This window comes from Gobius niger (genome assembly GCF_951799975.1).
Source record: "Gobius niger genome assembly, chromosome: 11".
Classification (NCBI taxonomy): Eukaryota; Metazoa; Chordata; class Actinopteri; order Gobiiformes; family Gobiidae; genus Gobius; species Gobius niger.
Window position 1 is genome coordinate 29,251,018 of NC_136862.1, and position 21,010 is coordinate 29,272,027.

General features: G+C 40.3%; 1 long non-coding RNA gene across 1 annotated transcript in view; it reads right to left on the bottom strand.

The window, feature by feature from the left end:
• The window catches only part of LOC306970430, a 441,258-nt gene that overhangs the window by 312,416 nt on the left and 107,832 nt on the right, over nt 1-21,010 (bottom strand). The window lies entirely within an intron of this gene.

The window sequence follows — 21,010 nt, forward strand, 5'->3', positions numbered from 1 at the left end:
AGATAATAAGAGATTGTGAAATAAATGTTTTTTTAATTAAATTACCATGTCTGCATGTCACATAATTAATTCTGTAAATATTCCAGGCATGGAGTTCAAACACAAAATCATGGTACATAATAAGGCCTTGTGGTAAGAGTAGGCTACAATTACTCTTATGCAATTCTTTTTTAAAAATCAAGAGAAAGTAAACCAAACGTGATTTTGTGAACAAGTGACTGCCTGGTGGTTACCAGAATATGGTTACTCCATATATATATTTTAACAACCTAATTGAAAAATGAAAACTGATTGTAAACCATTATGTCCGTTTTTTAAACATTGATGTAGGTTTTTAGATAAAATCAATAATAGTGTAAGTGTAGCCTAATTAAAGCTTGACTTTTGTGGGGATGAATCACTTCCAGGCGAGACCCATTATATATATATATATATATATATATATATATATATATATATATATATATATATATATATATATCTATATATCTATATATCTATATATATATATATATGCTATGTCGACCATAGCAATACCAAGCGACTTCAACATCAGGAAAAAGGAACACGAGAAACTAGAGAAATACCAGGGGCTCAGAGAAGAGCTGGAGAAAACCTGGAGGGTGAAGCATCAGTGGTGCCCGTGGTCGTTGGGGCACTCGGGGCAGTGACCCCCAAACTGGAGGAGTGGCTCCAGCAGATCCCAGGAAATACATCAGACATCTCGGTCCAGAAAAGTGCAGTTCTAGGAACAGCAAAGATACTGCGCAGAACCCTCAAGCTCCCAGAGGTAGAGGTAGAGGACCCGAGCAGGAGGAAAAAGAGACCGCCCGCGGAGGGTGAGGAAGAGTTTTTTTATTTTATTTATATATATATATATATATATATATATATATATATATATATATATATATATATATATATATATATATATAGGTGAAACTCGGAAAATATTACAATATCGTTCAAAAGTTCATTTAGTTCTTAATGGGAAACTAATATAGACTCATGACATGCAAAGTGACATATGTCAAGCCTTTATTTGTTATAATTTTGATGCTTGAAGAGTGTTTACATTCCTGAATGTTTTTCATTTTTATGTTGTGACTTGTTTTGTCCACTTGGTGGCGACAGCAATCTGCTCTTCCGGTTGTGTCATTGAAACTCATTCAATGTTTTTCTTTTCTGTTTGTTGGTGTATTTTTGGACCGTTGCATTTGGATGTGGACATATAGGCCTAAACTATTTAAGACGAGACAGATGAGCGCCGCAAAGAAGCTTCTCAGACGTTTCCCAACAAGTCATATTTAGTTTAGGTCAAAAAATGCCTTTGCTGCCTGAAAATCCGCTTCCTTACTAAGGCCATACGGTCAGACCTCAGATGCTAACACAGGCTGGAGCCTGGTTAGTAACTGGATGGGAGACTGTGAGGGAAATGCTCGGTGTGAAGTGAGTGGTTGGTGGTGGATGTAGGAGATAATGGTGCAGATTGCTTCCCTGTTAACCAATAGGTTGCATTTGCATCACAACATTGTAAACAGACGTAATTTGAATGATGTTGGTGCAGCTAATGACTATGGTAGTCGTCCAAATGCTACATTTTGGACTTGATTTATGTTTAATGTCACTGGAAAGGTTGGACACATCCACATGAAACAAAAACTGTCACACAGCCCAATGTCTGCACATATGAACTAAGGTCACATGACTGTCTCATAAAAGTAGAGAAAATATTGAAAATGGTGTGCTTGATGTTGGTCAGATGACAGGACTTTCAGAATGGGGCAGGTTTTGATATTTGTTTCCAAAACTGTGTCTCTTTGTATCAGCTCAAGGCTCCAACTGAGATTATGAAATTACATTCTGTGTTGTGAACGCAATTTATTATTAAGATTATTATCAACATCTGCATGCTCTTCCTTTCAGTGCTGAAAATATCCATGTGAGATAAGGAATAAACTGATCTATTGAAATCATTGGAGCCCTATCTGCTCCTTGATTGGTGGACATTTAATGTTACAACTTTCCCTGTGTCGCAATCATAGCCCCCCAAATTTAGTTTGCTTTTATTAAAGTATATGCCAATCAAGACTGTTTGATTAAACACTCACGCTGGACTAGATCCCATGAGCCGGTATGTTTACTATTACTAAATAGTACTACAAGAACAAATAACTCATTTTATAGAATCATTACAATGTTTTTAATTATCACTTACGTAACAGTTTTTGTTTTGCACTAGTTTCAGTAGCCAATCATTGATCAGTCCTCAAGTGAAGCTCATGTATATTTTTATTTTTTATGAAGGAAATGTGAGCCTGTCGAGGTGGTTAGCTGAACTGTAAAAATTCCACCTGTCATATATTAAGGGCCACACACCAAACAGCATGTACTCATGCTACTGCTGAAAGGCCACTGATTTAATAAGACATTTATAACAGAGTTCATCACGTCATCACTGGTGGAAAGCAGTAAACCACAAAATTTATTGACTATTACAGTGGATTTGTGGGATATAAATTGCTCCACTTGCTGCTTGACCATATGCATTAGAACAAAGAAATAGGTTAAAAGAGTTGACTGAGCCCTGTTGAAATAAACACTGTTGCACTGACAGCATTGTAGCTGAGTCACTATTTCTTATTATTCGAGTCTGGCACATTATTGTGCAAGTCCAAGTGATTTAAACTAGTCCAACAACTACAGGAGTGTCCAAACTTATTACTGACAACTTCATACTGAAAATGATGAGATGGAGATACGCATACAGGCCTGTTTTCCCTCTTTTGCTTGTCCTTAAGACTATTTCCATTGCAAATCCAGGAGTCCAGAGAGAGAGGGCCAACTAAAAGTGGTCAGATGTCACAGCCTCCTGGTGGCGCATTGTAGCTGATTTGTGACTCTTGCTTTCATCAGTACTAAAAGTTCTCTTACGTTATATTGTATTGTTCCATCACTCTTAACAATCAGTGGTTGTAAGTAGGGTTGTTGTCACAGCTGCTAAGTATGCAGTATGCACCCTCTGGTTATGTGGTGAAGTCGCTCAGGTGACTTTACCTGAGCGTCAACTCAGACACATCATCAGTTGAAACACTATTTTCCTAAACACTATTTACACTATTTTCTGAAAAAAATAATGAGTATTGTGATCACGGGTAAACTGTTCCACTTTTGTTCTCACAAACACGTGTTCTTTCACCAAAATGACTCACTAACCCATAACCTGCCGCACACATCCAACACACACTGTCTCACATTTTAGATGCATTTCCTCTTTGTTCTGAACATGCTGAACACAAACTGCACATATGTTTGATCAATATAGTAGACTAAGTAAATGGACAGGTTTCAAGTCATTTTCTTTAAAAAAATCATATTTGCTAAGTGTCCTAGGCAGGGGCGGACTGGCCATATGTCCACTCTGGAAGAGCACAGAGGGGCCACTGGCTCTAGGGCCACCTGTCTGGCCTCTCAATTTTTCTCCTTAACCTCGCTCTTATACCCCCGCCTTAACAGAGCTTTACCCAAATCTAAAAGCTTAAAAGAAAACCATCAAAATAGTGACGGAAACGAGGATGAAAAAAATGGAAAAAATTTGCTGGAAAAGCGACAATAACGCAACAAAAAAGTGACAAAAACGTGATGAAAACATGAAAACAAAGCAACGGAAAAAAACCAAAAAGTCTTTAAAAAAAATTCTTAATTTTAGTCAAAGTAATATTTCCTACAACTAAATTAAACATTTTTCATGAGACTAAAACGATGACTAAAATATCCAGATATTTTAGTCGACTTGCTTTGTTCATGTGGGAGCAGCTCCATAAGGCAGAGGACCTTGATTAAATATGATTATAATGAATCTTATAAATCACTGTCTTAGGTCTCAGCTTTCAGATGAGGCGTTCCTCTGTTGCTCTCCAGTTGAGAAGCTTTAGATTTGGGCAGGGCCGGACTGGGACTGAAAAACGGCCCTGGACTCTGACCAGCCTGGCCCAAGTGAGTGTAAATGCAGCACTTCCACAAAGACATATTTTAACCTCTTACTTCCTGTCTTAACCGAGTGCCTTTTCTCGAGTTCAGCTTTACCCAAATCTAAACGGAAAGCAACGGTGTAACGCTTAATTTGAAAGCTAAGCCTACAAAAGTGATCGCTGCATTTTTGTCACATTTTATGTCGTTTTTTGTGGCTTTTTCATTACTTTTTGTTGTGGCTTTTTGGCGTGATTTTGTCACTTTTTTGGGTCACTTTTTATTCCCTTTCCATCGCTTTTTTCATTGCTATGTCGTCATGTTTTCGTCACGTTTTTCTCACTTTTTTTCTTGCTTTTCCGGCACATTTTTGTTGCTTTTCACCATCGTTTTTGTCGCTATTTCAATGCTTCTCTTGGGTAAAGCTCGGTTAAGGTGGTGGGTAAGAGGTTAAGGAGAAAATTGAGAGGCGGGACCGGTGGCCCAAGAGCCAGTGGCCCCTCTGTGCTCTTCCAGAATGGACATATGGCCAGTCCGCCCCTGGATTTGGGTAAAGCCGAACTTGAGAAAATGGGAGAAAATATGTAGGCCTATTTGTGGTGATTGCATTAACGCTAATTTGGGCCGGGCTGGTCAGAGTCTTGGGCCGTTTTTCAGTCCCAGTCCGCCCCTGCTCCTTGGACTGGGACTGAAAAACAGCCCTGGACTCTGACCAGCCTGGCCCAAATTAGTGTAAATGTGCACTTACCACCCGCCTTAACGGAGCGCATTTTCTCCAGTTTGGCTTTACCCAAATCTAAAAGCTTCTCGACTGGAGAGGAACAGTAACGCCTCATTTGAAAGCTAAGACCTACAAGAGTGATTGAAACTTTTTGTCAAGTCGCCACAATTTTTTACCTTTTTTTTTTTTTTTTTCATTACTTTTTTTGTGGCTTTTTGTGTTTTTGTCACATTTTTTTCTATCATTTTTTGTTACGTTTTTGTGGCCTTTTCGTTGCTTTGTTGTCGCGTTTTTGTTGACTTTTCATCACATTTTTCGTCACTTTTTGTGTTGCTTTTACGGCACATTTTTGTTTTCTTTTCATCCTCTTTTTGTCGCTAATTTGATGCTTTTCTTTTTTAGCTTTTAGATTTGGGGAAAGCTCGGTTAAGGCCAGACCGGTGGCCCAAGAGCCAGTGGCCCTTCTGTGCTCTTCCAGAATGGACATATGGCCAGTCTGCTCCTGCTTCGAAGAATAAGTCGCTCTCTGACGTTTTTGATGCGTAAAAGTCGCTCGGTTGGAGACCCCTGAGCGGCGTTAATTTACAATGAATGCGTTCAGCTTTACTTGAGCTACATTTGGGAATTTTTCCGGCCTTTTGTACTTCAAAAGTCAAAGTCATTTGGTGGAAGTTGGAGTAAAAACAGCTTGAGAAAGACAGTATCCAATAACTGTAGGCTGGCACGTAGACAGACAGGCTGTATCGATGCGCGTCGGAACAACAAAGTCCCCCTTGGACGCAGTGTTCCCGTACACGCTGTATAGGGGCCATGTGAGCCGTGCCAGCGTGTTGTGTGGCTGCAGGTGAAAGAGGAGCCGGGGGTCGTGTCGGGGGTCGGGGGCTCGGGGCCGATGGAGCGGATCACTCTGCAGCTAACTTCGGCTTTTACGGCTCACACTTGGGAGGAATGTCCGGGCTTGGTTTTCCGCGGGACCTTATGTTTTATTGCAGCGGTGGTATATACAGTACGTGCCTTCGGGTTTTATGGCTCCGCGTCTTCGTGAGGGGGACGGAGTAAAGAAAACACTGCGATAACCGGCGGGGGAAAGGCAGCAGAGGAAGACAAGGGGCATGCTCAGAGATAAAGAGAGGTAAGTGAGCCAGGGGGGGATTTCTGCACAAAACTGACTTTCGAGCAGTCAACAGGGGGAGGTAGAGGGTGGACAATTTATTGGCAAAAGCTGGTGGTCCACGTGGTGCTTGTGTCGATGCAGCTAGTCTAAAGCCTATTAGCTTGTTTATGTTTGGCTTAGTCTCAATAGATCCTGGTCTTGACATAATTTAGATGACATTTTTGTTGATTTAAAAACATGTGTGTTTTATGTTGCTGTGCCCAGCTTTATACTGCAGAAAGTACAGAGATGCAAATATCCAACAACACCACACACTGCACATGGCACTACTCCCCAGCTGGTAGAGCTTGGATGTGTGTCATAAATGCTACTTCTGGAATGAAGAGCACATTTCACTGAAGCTGATGGAGATGTTCATGTTCACAGCAGTGTTAATTTTGACAACATGTTTTAATTTAGTTTTAGTCTTAGTCTTTTGACAAACATGTAATTCGATTTTAGTCTAGTTTTAGTTAAAAAAAAAAATCTTCAATTTTAGTCTAGTTTTAGTCGACTAAAATTGCAAGTAAATTTAGTCGAATGAATTTAAGACGAATTTAGTCGACTTTGCATTGATAATATTCATTATAATCATATTTAATCTTGTTCCTCTGCTTCATGGAGCTGCTCCACATGAACAAAGCTCAGAGCTGATCCTTTAGCAGAGAATTTACATGATCTGAGGCTCTTTCAGACGGTCAATAAAAGTTTGGATGATTTTAGTCTCTCCTTTTCATTTTTATTTAGTCTGATTTTAGTCGACTAAAATATCTGGACATTTTAGTCACAGTTTTAGTCTCATGAAAAACGTTTAATTTAGTTTTAGTCCAATTTTAGTCACAAAAATATCACTTTGACTAAAATTAAGACTAAATATTTTAGTCGACGAAATTAACCCTGGTTCACAGAACATCAGGTAGATCGGGATTTTTTTTTTAATGGTCACAACAAGCCTTTCCCATGGATCATTTATTTCAATATTCATGAACACTCCTTGAGTCTGCAGTAGTGAAATATAATGTTTGTCGTTCTGTAGGCTCTATTGTAAAAGCAGATAGCGATGTTTACGTTACCGTGCTACACAGTGTGAAGAATTAAGTAGAGTAAGTATGGGTAATAGACATTCATTAGGAAAGATATATGAGCAACTTGCGAAATTTGCACAGCAGCTCTTTCAATATCTGTAAACTAATAATAATAATAAAAGGTATACAGTAAACATAAACAGAACTTGCAACATTGCAGATTGATCAATAAAAGTCTGTCCACTCACTTTGTTACTGCTGCTGTGATGGAATGCTAACTGCCATGCTGCTGCTATGTTATGACATAACACGCATAACCTCTAAAGACGGTATGCACATTTTTTTTTATATCTGTGTCTATATGTCACTTCTTTATGCTGCTTTGGCGACTGTAAATCTATAGATGTGATTTATTTTTCAAATCACCCACACCAACTACTATTTAGAAGATACACATGCTTAGTTTAGTTTATGGTGAGAACACATAGTGCACATTGTGTGTGGCCCACAACGCTGACAGAGCTCATCTCAGTCGTCCACGCTGCCAGTATCACCATGAACAACTGGACTAAACACGATTATCTCTTCTGTCGTCACTGCAAACATAATTATCCAAGTTTCCATAAGCATGATGTGACCAGTAGTTTCACACTTTGTGGCACAGACTCTAAAAACACCCACCCTGTTTTGGAAGAATAGAATAGAATAGAATAGAATAGAATAGAATAGAATAGAATAGAATAGAATAGAATAGAATAGAATAGAAAAATCCATGGAAATCCAATCCCGCTGTTGTTCTATGTCAATTGTTGTCGTCTTACCATATTTTACCTCTTATTTTTTATCTTATTTATTTTAATATTCTCATGCATGCCTAGCCTGGCTAACGCCAGACTAAAATCACAAGTGATATTTAGTCCGGGGACCACCAATTCATTTTCTCGTAGGAGAGGTGTGGTTTACGATCGTCCATAGTCGTTTATTGGGCGCTACAAATGTCTATCATATGCGTCTGCAGCAGCCATAGCCAATTGTATTATCGTATCCGATGACGTATGACGTACCCGCTGTAAACTTTCGAGCTTAGAACACGGTCTAAAGCTTGATTAAAAAGTCGCGTCTGCAGCTGATGTTGGATCCGTAATCCGTAAATAAACTACAAGCTTCCATATATCGAATAGCACGTCATTGTCTTGCCGTCCCTCCTCGTTCTGTGATTGGTTCCCAAATTTCAGCCATGGCCCCCAGGCTGCTGTGCAGATCGAATGGCGTTAGCCAGGCAAATGCATGCCCCTAAAGCCTTATAGTTTAATGTTTTATAGAAATACAATTTGCATAATAATTTTGAACACAGTGTAACCTTTTCGGATTTGCAGTGACTGACATTAATCAACCTGGCAAATACCCTTCGTTTGGTGCCAAATGTTTATGACGTCTTTTATGTAAATCTAAAAACTGACTGTTAAAAGTCACAGATCATGCATGACCCGGCTGATTAACAAGAGTGACATTGTGAGAATGGCTACCCTTTAAAAATAGCCTATATTCTAGGACAGTTTATCCAGCAGGGGAATCGATAGAAGCAGCATCCTGGCACTTTGGCTTGAGTTTGAGTTGCCGCCCCTTCTGGGTGAAAACAAGAGGAGAATATAGGACATTTCTGTGTACTTTTAAAATCCGTTATTACTGAGTCTGATTAAACATTCTCACATTTACGTTAGCACTTCGCAGTAGCAGCTCTAAGACTAGCTGCTGAATGAATCATGGATATTTTGCTCTCACGATCTTGAAAATTACTTTGTCGGCTGCAAACATGTAATTTAATATCCATTCAAAGGTACTGAATAAAAAGCTGTAGCTGTAAGGAAAAGGTTACACACGCAAATGTTATGTCACAGTGAGTTCAGCTCGGTTTAAAAGTGTTAACATTTTCTCTACGAATGATCTGAAGCAACAGATCACTTCCTTTCCTTTTTCACATTTGATAAATAAAAAAAATCAAATAAAAGTTTTTTTTGTTAGCTTTTTCAGATGTAAATTAGAAGTTCTCTGCCCATTGATTTCAACGGATGAGAGCTTCTGTTTGGAGGTGCTAATCTCCTCAGTGACGTAGACGTGGATCCCTATTTATACTCTGGCCAGGACCAAACTATACAGTTTAATCTGAGCAGGGATTAACCTGGCCTGCCACAACGGGATCCAGAATTGTACTTTAGATGGAGCTGGGCAATACGGAAAAAACAGGTTTTTCCCTTATTTGATTCATCTTTCTTTTCAATGCAGATTTATTGCAGAATGTCTTTTTATGATTTATTTCTGCTCAAAATTCACCCCAATGATGAGCTGTTACTGCCACAGGATTATTTAGTTGTGTGGCTAAACTTTTACGATTTATTTTATCACATAGAACATGCCCAAAGTTGCATATGTTCAGATTCAGAAAACTTTATTTATCCCAGGAGAGCAGTTACGTTTTCAGCTGGCGCTTTAAAATAGAACATAGCAAAGCATACAATCCACAACATGTCAAACCACAACAAACATTATAGTTATCTGTCAGTGCTCACAGTTGGCAACAACAACACCAAGGGAAACAACCTTAATAATGTGCATGACGCAACTGAGAACAGTAGCACAATAATCCACATCGTGTTATCAATCGATCATCAGTTCCATCAGTTCCTGCTTTCTCCTGAGTTTTGGAGGTCAGTGGCAGTAAGTATAAATTAGTTGAATATCTGTTTGTCTTTCTCGCTGAGGCCAGATAGCCCAGACGGCAACAAGGAAATTTCATGCCTTAGGATGTGTCCAGAGGAGCCGACAATGCTCCTGGCTTTGAGGACCACCTGCCTACACAAGGAATCTAAACTCAACATCTGAACACAGATTATTTTTGAGCTGATCTTTACAATGTTGGTCAGGCTGTTTTTATCTTTGCCTGACAAATTCTTAAACCAACAAATAAAAGAGAACACTAAAAGGTTCTCAATGAATGAATCGATAACATTTACAGAGAATGGGCCGAGAAACACTAAAAGAGTTACGTTTCCTTAAAAGATGAATCCACTGATGTCTTTTCTTCACAATAACATCAGTGTTTTTGTCAAACTTCAGCTTAGAATCAAACACAGTGCCAAGATATTTACTTGGCACTGTGTTTGATGTATCTTCCTCTCCATGAATGATACTAGTACTGTGTTTTACAGTGTCCTTCCGGAAGTCTAGTATCATGTATTTGGTTTTGCTAACATTTAGGTCTAAGAAGCTGATGTCACACCATTCTACGAAGTTTGACTTTCAGGACTTTCAGGACCCATGAAGTCAAGAAAGTAGGATAGTGTCATCTGAGACCTTTATGAGATATCTGTTCTCCTGAGTGGACCTGCAGGCATCAGTGTACATAATAAACAACAATGATGTCAGTACACAGCCCTGTGGTGAGCCTGTGCTGGAAATCACAGCTGACCATTTACAAAATATATTTATTTCAGCTCTTTCTCAAAAAAAAACAATACAAAACTCTTCAATCTACCCACCGATGTCAACTTCATTCTAAGCATTTCAGCCCTCAAACTGCATTAACTACTTATTGCCTTATTTAATCTGCTCCACTCCCCTTCGGTGCTGGCAGATTATGTACAGTATGCACATGTACATTGATGATTATGGGGGGGGGAAATAATCTCACGGCATAGTTGCACTTGCATTCTCTGTGAAAGAATGAAAAGTGTTGTGCATTAGGAATCCGGCCCCCGGTGGGAAGCTTCCGGAAGTATTCCCAAAATAAATGTCATGTGGGCCGGTTTTATTTACAGTCTCCTCCACACGATCCTGCATGGGACAATGTGTAAGCGTGTTGTGTTTGGGCACTCGCAGCAGGGAGCTGTGTTCGTGATCCCCCTCTCACGCAATGTCACTCATCTGCTGCACTTTCTGGATGTTTCTGACCATGTCGCTATGTGGTTTCATCTTGAAAAAACATTCTGTGTGTGTTCTGTTATTCTCTCATGCATACAGTGTTTGTTTGAGTAATCTTTGCATACTTGTCTTGAGGCACGTGCAGACTGCCACTGTAACAAAAATTACTCCCAATTATAAAAGATTTGCTTTGCGGCTTCAAAAACACAGAAATTGCACCCGAATTCCCTGCTGTATGGCAACACGACGGCAGTGTTAATTTTGTCGACTAAAATATTTAGTCTTAATTTTAGTCAAAGTGATATTTTTGACGACTAAAATTGGACTAAAACTAAATTAAAAGTTTTTCTTGAGACTAAAACTATGACTAAAATGTCCAGATATTTTAGTCGACTAAAATAAGACTAAATGAAAATGGAAAGGAGAGACTGAAATCATCCAAACTTCTAATGACAGTCTGAGAGATATAATATGATATAATATAATATGAGAGCCTCATATTATGTAAATTCACTGCCAAAGGATCAGCTCTGAGCTTTGTTCATGTGGGAACAAAGCTCCATGAAGCAGAGGAACAAGATTAAATATGATTATAATGAATATTATAAAGGAAAAGTCGACAAAAATGTTATATATATATAATGTACTAAGTAAGGTGTTTACCTTAATAAATCCGTTTCGTAGTCCCTGTGGGGATAATACAAGTGTTTATGGGATGATTGGAGGGTCTTTCATCTCCCCCTGGTGTCTCTGGCCAGAAAACCATGTTTGCAACTTGACTGCCACCGGTCCGGAGAAAGCAATACACACCAATGGAATCACGAAGAAGAAGCTAACATGCTAACGGGCAAAGCTAACTGCGGGCTAACGTCTCTTTAAACAGTATTTACAGCCAAGTTTGAGTGAAAAAAAATATTTCCATTTAATAATTGGATGCACAGTAACCCTCTCTCCCTTCACCTTTCCTGTCAGCGTAGTATTTACTCTCCAAGACAATTAAAAATCGTAACTTGCTACTACACCTGCAGTTGCACTTATGGCCTCTAGGGGGAAGAGTTACTTAGTACTGCTTTAGATTTAGTCGACTAAAATTACTTGCAATTTTAGTCGACTAAAACTAGACTAAAATTGAAGATATTTTTTTGACTAAATCTCGACTAAAATTGAATTACGTTTTCGTTAAAAGACTAAGACTAAAACTAAATTAAAATATGTTGTCAAAATTAACACTGCACGACGGGCACAAACCTTCTTCCACGTTGTTAGTCAGTGGCATTTGACACTGCTCTGGAGGCTTTTAAAAATGACTTTTTACTTTGGAGCCTTTACAGAAATGGAATAGGAAGTATTATATTTTTCTTTCAAAAGTAGTAGAGAAAAAGTGTTGAATTCTGAAACACAAATACTACTTATATCCTCCCAGACATCAAGTAATAGTACTGTTTCTTCAAAATAATATCAGTAGAAGTAACTGGGTGATAAAACTTTAAGAACAACTGTTACTTGAAAAAGCTGCGATTATCTTTCATTTTGTTGAAAATAAGATAAGATAATCCTTTATTGATCTCACAGTGGAGAAATTCACTAAATAGCTTGTCGCAGCGACAGAGCGGGTTGCAGCGCTGCACAAGTAGCGAGCCCCTGCTAATCCATCCTTATTATTACATTACTGGTATTGTGTAAAATGATCGGAAGGCTGGTAAATGGTCCTGGGGCACATCGCGGGCTCATTATCCCCTCGTTGAGCCTTTTTATCAGGCTCGTCCCCTGGCAGTGGTCCCTAGGGGAACAGCGGGTGTTGGACCCTCTTAAGTGAGTGACAACGGTCCTCATGTTGTCAGCGCCCATTTGCAGTCCATCACCGACACTTGAGCCGAGACCACGAGGAAACCAATCCGGATTCCTTCGAGGAGACACGGGGCGCACAAGAGGGGCACCGGGGGCGGGGCTATATAAAGTAAAGCTGCCAACGTGCCGGGCAACTGCAGCATGGGATTGTTTATATATAGCACTGTCCTAAAAGCGCTATTGTTAAGTTAAGTTATACTTTATTCAACCGCAAGAATGAATAAAGGAAATGACTCTTCGCACGCGGTGGTGGGAAGTGTCACTGTTCTAGCCACAGCTGCCTTAGGATGAAAACGATGAAAACGAACCTGCGAATCTGTGCCTAAGGCCTCTCTGAGCACTCACACACCACATTAATTGGCACAGTGGGTCGAGTGAGTTGTTCAAGGGCACAATAGCAGTATGCACCAGTTGGAGCCGATCAATCACCCATAGAAATCACAGAAACTCTGTTCTGAGCCTGTTTCTTCAAATTGGTACTTCTGTTAGCCAACGTCTTCCCGTTTGCATTGACTTCCCGTTATGTCCCCATGCAAATGAACGATAAAGCCAGGCCCTATAGTAAAGTATGGCGAGGTATGACAAGTCTGTTTCATGGTATTTGAATTATTCCTGTGGTTTTATTATCATCATCATTGACATAAGCTGAAGTTTAGTGGCAATGTGTGTCCAACCCACAATAAAGCAGAAAATTAACTTAATTGGATTTAGATTTAGCTCAGAGGAAACTTCTATATGCTAAGTTTGATCTAAAGTGAAAGTCTGTATATTTATTAATGATTCCTGTCATCGTCGATGGGTTGACAACAGCTGGAAGCATCCAGATCGTGCATAATTTGTGATGTTTGATGGCTAATGCTAAAGGCTAAAAAAAAAAAATACAAAAAATTTGCTGCTTCTACTTTTTGTTTCTGCGGAACCACCAGTCTTTGGATTAACAGCTGGTCCACGCACAACAGCTGGGGAAAAAAACATTTAGTTTTTCAAAATGCAGTCATATGAAACATTTTTCAGGATGTTGCTTATTTGTTATTAACCCTTGGGCACAGGAAGTGACATACGAAGAGGTAGAATTCCCATAACTAGTAACCGCCACGTTACATACATGAGAAGTGAGCGAGTCCGAGTTTTGTACCATTCTCACTGGAACACCTGTACCAGCTTTAAATGTCTTTCCGAGCTGTCGCTGCTAAAATAGTTCTTCCCGCCTGGCTCCATGTCTCAAAGTCATGCCTCTCGGTTTTTATGTGCCCGGCTGCCGTATAAATCAGGACATTTGTGCGTGTTGTCACATTAAACGCCGCGGCTTTCACATGTGCGATGCTGATCTGAGTCCGGGTGGACGTATCAGCGACAGCCCGAGGTGTCGAAAAGATGAATAAGAAACAACACGCTGCAGAAAGTCCCCCCCCCCCCGCCGCTACGATCGGCATGTGCGATATTTGAGGACCGGCCCAGAGGGAGAGAGGAGAGGAGGGACGGAAGGGGGATCACTGTGGGCTTGACACAAAAATGCTGCCGGGCCACAGAACGCAAGCTGCAACCTTGAAGACATGCCGTTGTCAAGATATCAATCACTTTAAAACCCTAGTGTGCCACAGTTACTAGAAAGACCCAATTTGTATAATATTCAAACTAATAACTGTGCAGCTGATCGTCCAGTGGAGAAGAAAACAAACATCATTTTGTAAGCTGATTCTAAATTTGTTACTGGGGTTGTAGCAGTGCCACGATGCGCCGTGGTGCTATAATGGTGATGTGCATTGGGCTAAAGTGACGGTGCACGTTTTCACCTATATTTTTTAGTTTATAAAAACAGCGCATGTGGGTCATCATCTCATATCGCTAAACTGAAGGCTGCAGACACTCAAGACCTGCACAGTTACATCCACTAAAAACACATGAAATAAGTGTTAGCTTTGTTATGGGTTCTTCTGGCTCCTCTTTGTCGTAAAAAGTACAAGCATAATGTTGTCCAGGAACAGCCCAAACACCAGCCTCAAATAAAAACTGAAGACAAGCTCATGGCCGACACAGTGTGCTGCAGTTTTTCTTTTTTTTCTTTTTTTTACTTAAAAACCTGCACTGTCACTCAAAAAGTTGTTACTTCGGGTCTGCAGTGCCGACATGCACGAGCTTAAAAGAATAGGCCACCGTTTTTACATACTGAGATATGTTCTTACCTTACCTTAGACGAGTTCATCTGTACCTGTCTGGTCTTCACATAAACACAGCACAGACGGCGTTAGCATTTAGCCTCTCCTTCTCTCCTCTATTGCTCGAAACAAGGTGAAGATAGAAGCTACCAAGCTCTTCCACGTTTTCCCTATTTAAATATGGTTGCGTGAAGTATTACACTATAAAGTATAATTACACATAATTAAACAATGTGGATTTTCTAAGCGGTTAAAAAGGGGAACTATATTGTAAGGCGTAATAATACCAGGAGTAGTTTGACATCCGCGCAGTAACATCTTCACTTTACTGTGCGTGGAAAACGTGGAAGAGCTTGTTAGCTTCTATCTTGAGAGGAGAGGCTAAACGCTAACGCCGTCTGTGTTGTGTTTACGTGACTGAGGGCACGCGTGAAAGACCAGACAGGTGCAAATGAACTCGTCTAAGTTAAGGTAAGAACATATGTCAGTATGTAAAATCAGTTGATTATTCCTTTAGAGAGGGGGTATTCTGCTTTTTCAATCACATAGCACCAGTGTATATCACACTACAATGATGATGAAACCTTCTGTTGGTCTGTAAATGCAGTAAATTAGAATAACTGCTTTGTATAAAATTTCTCTCTCAAAATGGCTGTCGTGAATGTCTTGAAATAGGCCTCTGTCTCTTTAAGAACCTCTGACCCTTTCAGACACGCCCCCTCCACACGCTGTCTGTGGCATCAGTGGGGAGGGGGTTCTGCTGAGGAGCAGTGGTTGGTTACTCGGCTGGTGACGAAAGCTCGGAGGCGTCTCCAGGAGGTGGGGGCGTTCCTAGGAGGACTCAGGCAAACCTATCCCTAAAATGGCTGCCATCAGAGTTTTTACAGATTACTCGAAAATACGTGAATGTGCCAAGGCAACACTTCAGGCATGTTTTTAATGAGGGAATGACATAATAACATGATGTAAAGCTTGAAAAAGTCGATTTTGCATAATACCCCCCCTTTAATATAGAGATTGCAGTTACGTGTAAGACCTGAGGTGGCAGTAGTGAGCATAAAATGACCAACATGCATCTAGTGTCTTTAAGAACACTACGATTTTGTTTTCTATTTTGTTTTGCATTCTGAGCCCAGGGGCACATTTTATTATAAAGCAGCTGTGAAAATGACATTTAGGCTATGTTATTTCAAAACCAACTTATTGTTTATGTTGCACTTGCACTGTGATGCTCCGAATCGTGGGTCCTGCACCGTGAACCGAACCGAACCATGAAACCCCTATTATTGACCCATCGTTCATTCAGTAGAACTGTCCACAGCAGTGCCTGGCGCAGCTATATTAGTCTTCGTTTGTGTGCCCGTATTGCTGAAATGTTTTTAGTGAGGGAGCGGACGAACAAGGCGGACAAGGGAACATGAAAGAGATACTTACAGTTAAACCTGTCTCTGTTACAATCAATACAATCCATCAATCTTTATTTCTAGACTCAAAGACAGTTCAAAAAGTTACAATAAATAAACAAATTGAACTTATCCATTGATTGATTTTGAGTGAAGTTTTGAATTTCTCCCTTCGTCTGAAGCCAGAGTCTTAGAAAAAATTGTTTGCATATTCATTCACTCCTCGGTGTCCCTTAACCTCCAGCCATGCACAAATATATTCAGATGGACAGACAGGAAAGCCCTTAGATAATATCTTAGTTCTCAACCTCTAGTGTCAGTCTTGGTGGCTCTCGGAGACATTTTTCATTGAGGAACGGCACTAGAACAAAAGTTGAACCCCTTCTGCTTTCACACTGCTTGTTTTGGTGAAAGCGGGTCAGTCTTAATTTTTTCCCCCGGGGGGGCTTGTTGAAGGTCAAGAGGAGGTAATGCATCCTTAAGTCCAGGGAAAGCTCTGAGAAGGAGCAGGTCCGGAGGTCGTGGTTTTAAAACGAAAATAGATCTGAAAACAGAGAAGAGAGAGAGGGAGTGTCTTTGACCCTTTCTAAGCTTTGAAAACCTGCATTAAGTGCGGGCCCCGGGACAGAAGCACAGCAGCGCTCTGAACCAAACGATAGGCTAAACTTGGGACTCAGGACTAACCAGAAGAAGAACCTAGTCGGAGATCTCAGGGTAAATCCAAAGCTTGTACGGAATTCTGGATTCGATATATTTGCTCTTTTACACTTTATTATTTTTGATGATTTTTAATGACTTTTTTTTCCTCTTACCATCACTCTATATTGTTTCCTCTCTGCAGTTGTCTTCAGATCGGGCAGAGACTGAGGAGCACAAAAGTTCGACAAAGAAAAATGGGGCAAAATGACTGTGAGCCAACAACTGCAGGTAAGTTCAAACTCATACTGGACCCACGAGAAGCATTTGCCAGTAGAAAAAAAGGTCAGAGCATAACTGAACTCACAAACGCTGATGCTCCAGATACTCAGCTAGCTTAAAGGAAGGCAACTATATTCTTCTGTTATTCTCATTGGAAAAAACTGTCCTCATTCTCATCACCAGAATGAACATTACAGAGAAAAGTGAAATATGAACTGCTGAATTAATGCAACAATCAATGCATTTCAGATCAAGTTTGTAGAAATCCAAACTTTACATTATTCACAGATTTCACTTTGACCTTAATTTATACTACTGAGATTTCAGAGCTTTTTTTTCGGGGGAATCCTGACCCCAGAGGAGACCTTATTGCACATGTACACACAGAAAGACCTTCCAGCAAGCCTTTGTTTCATATAAGACCCCACAGAGATGAGACTGTGTTGGTCAATTGCAGGGGAGTAAATAAATTGCAGACTTTGCTGAGTAGGACTTTTGAAATTGAGATTTTAAGTGGATTTCTGTTTCTAATGCAGTCGGTTGTACGTTTTTTGGTTTGTTCTTTTGGCGCCGCAGAGTTTGAGCAACGAAGGGTAATTCATTATTTGTACAGCACTATTCATACACTGACCAAATAAAGTATCCACAAAATTAATCCGCACTGATATTTGGTTCACATTTGCTGCAGCATCGTTTCAATAAGCTTCCGCAACGTCAAAAGATCCAGTGTTGCTTACATTTTTTCACCAAGATCTTGTATTGATGATGAGAGAATGTGACCACTGCACAAATACTTCTCTAGCACATCCACAAGATTCTCAGTTGGCTCAAAAGCTGCACTCTGTGGCGGGCAATCCATCTTGTTTTCCCTGAGTCAGTCTTTCACAACATGAGCCCGTTGAATCCTGGCATTGCCATCTTGGAATATGGCCGTACCATCAGGGAAGAAGAAATCCATTAATGGAATAACCAGCAGGTTCGGGTCGTCAGCTGATCTCATTCTTTGGGTTCATAGAAGTGGTGGGACTCGATTAAAACATTTAATCAAATTAATTATGGCCTTTTGTCGCATTTTAGCATAGTTTATTTAGGGGTTGTATTTAATTTTTAGAGGTCTATTTTCAATGCTTCTTTATATTTTGAAGTGATTTTCGTGGAGATGTGAGGCCTGTGTGATCATATCAAACACTTCATACACAATAGCAGTTTGATTTTTGGAGAATATTTTCAAGAATTGTCTTTTTTAATAAGGTTACGTCGGCTTAACTGTGTGAATTAATAAGTTTGACAATAAATGTGTTTGGTCTTGCAGAAAAAAAGAAACTGAAAAAGTGTCTGTGCCGCTAAAGCAATCACACTAAACCTTATGTAATTAATTAATCGGAATTAATCGGGAAAAAAAGTCCTGGCCCCAGTTCATAGGTTTGCTGAGCCTGGACCTGATCAATTGCAGCAACTCCAGATCAGAACAGTTAGATACATCCAAGTAAAGGACGCTTTTTTGGAAGGGTCAAGCAGTTTATTACACAAGTCACTGAAAGCCCTTCACATGGCACACATTTTTTTATTCACTCCATACTAAATTAAAGTTTAGGTCTTGGTGGAGAAATTGACAAAAGCGCGGCTGCACACATCTGCCCCACCACCACAGACGGAGAAGACATACCTATGAAATCATGACCCCTTCATATCTCTGCACATTCTGTACACCCCTAAATCAGAGCACAATGCCCCATTACATCACATACATGACATGCATTATTCCCATGACACTCGACTGTTGGAAGGCTTCACATGTGTCACTGAGAGGTTTTCTATTTGTGTCTAAAACGTCCGCACTCCATTTGTTCCACAGATCCCGGCGCTGACGGCTTGCCCCCAGACCCTGAGCCCCATAAAGAACAGAGCATCAACCACGAGCTGACAGAGAGCACGGAACAAGTGACCACACAGGTATGCACAGGGGTCACTCAGCGTATACGTAACCACCGCTGGTCTGGAGCTGACTGGCCCTGCCGTCATCCACTCCGCCCAAGCTTTATACCTGGTGTTCATATGGCCGCCCATCCTGGTACTAGCCAGGACTAACCCTTTAGCTTCTGTCATGGCAACAGATGGAAAGTAGCGTGGATTCGGGATGGGCAAAGATCTCGTAGCCTGGAAAAATCAAAAGTCCAAAAAGTCCAGACTGGATCCCCCGCTGTTTACAAAAATAAAGAGGGAAATCATTCTGGTCTCACCAGGCTAAAGATCTCGTGCCCCAAGATCTCACAAAATGAAATACCACAAGATTTTTTTGGCTCTGGGTAGATAAATATTGTGAATTTTTACTTTTACTTTACTGCACTGCGTCCAAAACATGCCTTTCAGTCATGTGACTTGTATTGTTATGGTGGCCATTTTGAATACCAAAGTAAAATAGGATATAAAATAAAGACAACTGATTGACAGTGGCATTTTTATGTACTCGGAATCATTGTTCAAGAAGATAAAAGTAAAAACAAGGTCCTAGAGACGCACGTTTATGTGAAGAAATCAGGAAGTCAGTGTTTAAGATGTTAGTATGCTGCCAGTTAGCATTAAGCTTCAACAGCTCAGCTCTGACCTCTCCAAGAGAAAGCCCTGAACCACACTCCAAACCTTGGCTTCACCATGTCAGAGCTGAGCTGTTACTGTAGTATTTCCTGAATGTTCACAAACGTGAGCCACACATCGTTAGCCACATAGCATAACTGCCTAAGTCATTTTGTATTGTTAAAATGGCAATAAGAGAAAAACAATGTGTTTCCTATAAAACGTCTTTTTACATGTTTTCCAAAATCAAAACAAAAATGAGTTAGGCAATTATGCTATGTGGCTAACGACATATGTTTATTGTGTTAAAGCCATTGACAGTTGAATCAACTGTCAATGGTTGACAGCTGCTAACCGGTAGCATGCTAACGTCTTGAGCAGCTTACACTGATTCAGACTGAGACTCTGTTGACATGACAAACTGTAAAAATCACAGGGAAAGGTTTTCTGTTTCCTCTTTGATGTGTTAATTTAGTCTCTTTAGTAAATCCTGCTGTAGCTCGACAGACGGAGCTGCTACATCTGTGCCACATGTGCTGGTTATATCACATGAACGTGGCTCTCTGAGGCCATGTTTTAACTGTTATCTTCTTCAGCAATGATTACGAGTACATAAAAATGCCACTGTCATTCAGTTGTCTTATCACCCTGAGTAGAGATATTGTTACATGTTGTAGTTCTGCATAATGCTACTTCGATATTCAAAATGGCCATCGGAACTATACGTGATGTCACTCGAAACGCATGTATACTCATTGTTAAAGGAATTCTAAGTTAAAAGGAAATTTTACTTTATTTATTTATCATTCCAAATCATGTCAAAATCTCGTCTCATTCTCGTGAACCCAGTGTCGTGTCTTGTCTCATATTTTTCTCAGCCCACCCCGAGGCCGGATATATGCTTTCGGTGGAGTACAAAGAGACACCAATTTGAGGCGTAGCAGTTTTTACATATCGCGTATTACACAACCATAGATGAAGATGTCAATGCCTCGAATCAAAGACATATTGCGTCAGATTGCTATCAGCGTTTCTGTGATTTCTATGGTGCAGCCTGCCACACAACACCTGTTCACCGTGTTTGCTGCTGTGCGTAAGAACAGCTTCGCCCACGCTCAAATGGCAGCTTTGTTGCTGAGGGGGGGGTCACGTCACACTGAACCGGATGTGCGTCTAACTCATGTCACAAGTTTGTATAGCCAGTGAATATTGGCCTTGCAAGCCTTCTAAAGTAGGAGCGTGTGGGACAAATGATTTTAACCATCAAGTTTCAGGACGTTCCAGTCACAAACGTGTCAACTGTGTAACACATGATATGACAGAAT